The sequence below is a fragment of the Amphiura filiformis genome, chromosome 3 (assembly GCF_039555335.1).
Source record: "Amphiura filiformis chromosome 3, Afil_fr2py, whole genome shotgun sequence".
Taxonomy (NCBI): domain Eukaryota; kingdom Metazoa; phylum Echinodermata; class Ophiuroidea; order Amphilepidida; family Amphiuridae; genus Amphiura; species Amphiura filiformis.
The window spans coordinates 25,444,334-25,450,372 of record NC_092630.1 but is presented as its reverse complement, the minus strand read 5'-3'; positions in this window follow the sequence as shown (position 1 = coordinate 25,450,372).

The window sequence follows — 6,039 nt, the reverse complement described above, 5'->3', positions numbered from 1 at the left end:
GACCTGGGACGAGCCGCCTGGTTCAAATTATTTGAGAAGTTGAATCCGGGAAAAAAAGTTTTTTATTTCCCCAAGTTTTAGATAGCCACAAAAACTCTTGGAAGTGACTCATGTGTGCTCATCGATCACTGGATCGATAAAACCTAACAAATAACAGCTATAATAACATAAAAACACACTATAGGCCTATAACCCAAAATAAGGCCACTATAAAATTAATTTTTTGGTTCTCGTCCAGAGGATTTTTTAGGAATTGATGAGGGAGGGATGTGTTATTTTTTTCAATGTAAAATTAGCATTGTTACTAGTTTTCGGTCTTTTCCAACAGTGCTCGAGGAAACGAGCACTCACGGCACTTCAACTCCAGATCATATACACCACTGGGCACTGTCAGCATCAAAGGATTGTTAGGCCTACAAGCATTCCTTCTCAAGTCCCAGAACTATAAAAGACTGGAACTCATTACCTGAAGCACTTGGCGCAATAACAGACCCCAACCAATTTAAAAACGCAATTGAACAATACCAAAGCAAAGCAACCAACCAGAACAACTAAATCACCAGGCTGCATGCGCAACACCCTGACCGCTTGATTCCGCAAAGGGATGTTGGCCAGTAGGCCCCCTATCTAACAAGAAGAAGAAGAAGCCTTTCTTTTCTTTTTTTTAATATGAGATTCTGAGGGACAAACCCCCTTGAGTAGGCCTACCCCAAAAAGACTTGGAAGTGGTCATTGTTCTCTAATAAACTTATTTATGTGCATAAGATTTCATAAATCATTCCAAAGTCTAAACAAATTGAAAAATCTATAAAAAATAAAAAAAATCTGACAAATCCCAGAAATTTGAGGAGGGAGGGGACGAGAACCAAAACATTAATTTTATACGGCCTAACGAGAAATAACACAAAATTTCACAAAACATTCTAAAATAGGGCCTAGGCCTAATGTCTTCAAAAAAAGGTGGGAAATGCACAATTTCAGCAGTTTAAAAAACGTAAAATGTATTTTAAAAAAATAACATGGGTTTTTAAGGTTGCCATGCAATTGCGTTCGACACAGTGACACGGGGCCTTTCATCCATACTGATATCAGCAGTAGATAGATTCTTTATCCATTCTGCATGATATCATATCAGTAGATATCAGAATGTTAACATTCTTAAAAAGTTTGGAATTGCTTGAAATTTGAAGTGACTGTCAAAAATGCCAAAACTTTTACGTGTAGGCACTAGGTCACATACAGCATACCCGGGATAGCATAGGCCTAAGCATATATCCTATAAAAAATAAATAGCTCAACATCTGTCTCCCTTCAGAAGAAAATAGCTGAAAGTGTAGCGTCAACATTTATAATAAATAACAAACAAACAAACAAACAATAAATAAATAAATAAATAAATAAATAAATAAATAAATAAATAAATAAATAAATAAATAAATAAATAAATAAATAAATAAATAAATAAACAAACAAACAAACAAACAAACAAATAAATAAATAAATAAATAAATAAATAAATAAATAAATAAATAAATAAATAAATAAATAAATAAATAAATAATAAATAAATAAATAAATAAATAAATAAATAAATAAATAAATAAATAAATAAATAAATAAATAAATAAATAAATAAATAAATGCCTCAATTAGCCTTGACATAATTTGTTTTATTTCTCCCTGTTTGCAACTTGGAACCATCCACAATCCATTAATTAATATTACGTAACGTTTTCGTATAAGCTCGTATAGCCTATACCCTTTATTGAAAGAAACCATAAGACATTGAAATGACAACCTTGATCGCCGTCTGCGTCATTGAAGAAGTTGCGAGACTTATCCTAACCGTAATAAATCACGTGATAAAAATTTCCCGCGGTCTGATTTTCGAGAATCGAGATCTCGATTTAAAAATCGCTCATCGATGTTCTGAAAAGCAACGACAAGGACTGGTGGTGATGGAAGGCTTGAAGTGTGATACTTTATATCATATTTGAGAAAGACTACGCAATAATTCATCTAGGCCTATTACTGCTACATGTTATGAATCTAAAGAACATTTTAGAATAGGTAAGGTTTGTTTTTTCTTTGCTCTTTATATTTTACTGACCACAAGGAAAGAACAGAAAGAAGCTGAAAGAGCTAGGCCTACAGGTTATTTTTACTTTTTCACCGATCATAAAACAACACCGATATTTCAGTCAATCACGTAGAGATCATTTTATTGTCTTGTTCTTGTGGTTATTTTGTTCCGGTTTTACAAGAATTTCTTCGATTTCAGACAGCTTACTTGAGCACCAAAAGAAGATGTGTTTTACTCTGTTATGGGCCAGTGCGACCAAGTGCGCAAAATAGTGCAATTTTGCTCTATTTGGACCAAAAGCTAAAATGGCAGATACACAGGATAATTATTGCTTAAATAATGATTGGGGTCGAACCCCCATACAAAAATTATGGGGGCATGTCCCCGCCCGTCCCCCTCCGCCTCTTGGACAGAATCAGTAACTAGGCTATAGCCTATTTTTTCAAAGTGAAATGCCAATAGGCCTACCTATTTCAATGCATTTATGCAAGATCTAATGAGGTTTCACTGGAGCTATAAATAAATAATAAATTAATACCAGAGCTGATACCAAACTATCAAATTTTGTTTCATTTCAGTTTGTTCAGAGTTTTCATCACTGACGACATCGAGAATTGGACAGATCGGAACACTGATTATCTCATAACAGCACGCAGTTACAGAACACGAGAAGGTAAGCCTGATCATCATCGATCACCATCACTGAGCTATCATCATCATGTTCATAGGGGTTCATAGTCATAATAATAATATCCACAAATTGTGGTAGGCCTATTTGTGGTAGTTTGAATTGAAACCAAAGTTACGATCTATTTTCTAGCCATTTCTGACAAATATTTTGTTTTTGAAAGACGATGACATCAGTGAATGTCAGGAGGATGAGATGAGGATAAAGATGTTGATGACAATGATCATGATGACGATCATGAAAAATTATTTTAAGTTTGAGCTAGTTTGCATGTCCCTCATGGTACACCGTAAAGATGATGACGATCGTTTTGTATGGTTACACCCATCAAGTGCGTTATTCATTGAGGACACGGCTAGAAACCCGGGCTAGAAACATTTTCTCATCGAGTGTTCTCGAGAGTGTTCTAAACAATGTCAAAGATCCTGTGTCATATACTACATGGATCGAATCCATGGGTTCCTACAAGCTCCTACAGTCACCCATGGAAAACAGGGTACTGAAAACCAGTACACCATGTTCATATGGGCCATGAGTTATAGTTTGTTTACATTGCAGTAATTCCCTCAGAATAGTCAATACAGATTCCAAACAGATAAAACTTACCTCATATCAGTTTTAGTTGCCCTTAATAACTCCAAATTGACATGACACTGAAATTTATTTGCTCAATTTCATACCAAAATCAAGTAAAACATGGTTTTGTTATTGCAAAATAACATAGAAATCACACAGGGTTATATCTGGTTACTGCAGTAGGCCACTTGAGTTAATCAATATTGGTACTTGAATGGCGTGACTCAGTGACTTTCTGCTCATTGTAAGACAGATAGTGTTGTAAACTTGATTGCATAACATTACAATTGCCAACTGATATCCTTTGTATTTGAGTTGTCATTTGATGGTATTAGAACTGTCATAATGGGTGTAAACATTAAAAATGTCAACAAAACATGCTGCTGCAGAACTCTATACCTGTGTGTGTGTGTCTGAGGGCCGATGACCGGGCCGCGATTTTTTTTTCCACGACAAGGATGCGTAATAGGACTCTCATACACAGTTATATATTATACGCTCTACATAGTTGAGTGACCACCACTGTATGCATAGTATTTGTACAAGAGACTCGCCATGCTCACAGTCACAGTGATACCAGTGGAGACTATTCCACGTGCTACCACGTATCAACACCACTGTGACACCAGTATGTATCGCACATGCTGCTATTTGTTTCACGTACTCACACACAGGCCGAAGCATTTGTGTTGTGTATGTACTTTGAAAATTAAATGAGGTTTTATCCTGATCTTAAAATGTTGCCGTTAAATATTTCAGAATACCAGGGCCTAGGTCTATACAATCTTGATAAGTGTTACACATTCAAATGTCATGGTATTCTTGCAGTTTATGCTTTCAGTGAGATACGTAGACCTACTATTTACATGTGAGCTATAGGACTTGTGTAACTTGTTGTTGTGATTGTTGGGGTGTACCTACATGTTTGGTAATGTCTATAAATAAACTTAACTCAACTCAACAGGTTGAAGACCCAGTTGAAGAAAGAAGGGAAATAACGAAGCTAAAATGACTCAAAGCTCTCTCTTTCTTCAAAATGATATGGATAGATGTAAATATAATTGAGTTTATACATGCATGGTCACAAAGTTCTATCACTATCAAGGTTGCTGCATGATCGCAGTATACATGGTATACACAAGTCTGCACTGCACTGCGCACGCATAGATGGAAGTTGGGATGATTTTTCTTGCAACTTTTCCCAAAAATATTAAAAATACTTCCAGATTTTAGTTTACCTTTTGATTTCACATTATATAGGATCAATGTTAGCTCTCTTTAGCAATGCAAACGTGCTCTCAATATGTTAAATATTAATTTGTTAAATTTTAAATCGCATAAGAGTGTTATGTGACTATTTATATAAATAAATAGACATTCTTACACATGCGGTCAGCGTGGGTTCCCATTCACTTGCATGCTATTACCATTACCACTGGTATCGCTGCGAGCATGGTGAGTCTCTTGTACAAATAATATGCGTACAGTAGTGGTCACTCAACTATGTAGAGGCAGTAGAGCGTATGATATATAACTGTGTATGAGAGTCCTATTACGCATCCTTGTTGTGGAAAAAAAAATCGCGACCGGGCCGATGACACACATTCGATGGGTGTAGTCATATACTGGGGTACCTAAAAAGGTGTTTTTGTTATACATTTTGATGTGCAGCTTGGATTTCAAAACACTGTCTCTTGAGTATTCCTTCACTTAGAAGATTCAATTAGGTCTTAAATTGAGGCTAATTTATTCTATATTACTCATGTTTTTATCCTGTTTTAAAATATTTTTAAATTATTTTCTTATGACGTTTGGCATGAAATGTGCCAAGGGTGGTTGAGGATTAGGGGGAGGAGGATTAGGGGGAGGGATTCATATCGTAAATGTGATTTAAAACCCCCATTAAAAATTTGAATCTAGTAAAAAATGTCTAAATGAACTCCCAGACATCTAAACCAAGTAAATAAATACAGAAGTTCATTTAAAAGACCAATACTTGCTCAGAATGATTGTAAATGTGAAAAAAAGAGGTGGGTTTACATCCTCCATACTTTGTGATTGTTTTTGTCCGCACTCTCTCATTTTTTAACCGATTTCCATATAAAAGGTGTCAAAATGCTCAGGAGGATGAACCACTTTGAATGCGATGTGTAGGTAAAATGTTTGAACCATTTCATTTTTTTACTATGTAACACAAAGGTACCCCAGGTTGTGACACAGGACCCAAAACATAATTATTTCAGAAAGAAAGAGGATCGTGCTTTTCATATTCAAATTGGAGAATTTCGCAGCTTTATAATGTTATTTCACAGTACAACCATCCCTGGTACAACGGACCTATTTGGGTGATTCAATCAATTAGGGGGGGCAATTTCTGAGGCAGGCCCGTAGCCAGGATTTTATGTGGGGGATGCTGATTTTGAAAAAGTGAACTTTTTTCCGGGGGCAATTTTGTGAAAAGTGGACTTTCTTCCCCAGATTTTGACCTTTTTTGACCAAAAAACCTTAAAAAACCTGATTTTTTGGCTCGCTACGCTCGCAAATTCTTAAATTTTGGGACTTTTTGTATATTTTTGCAAATTGGGGGGGGGGGGGAGGGACGTCGCACCCACCTGGCCAGGGGCCTGCTGATATGCCCCAAATCAAGTTCATAAATCATATTTTATGTGCATAACCATTAGTTCATTGAAAA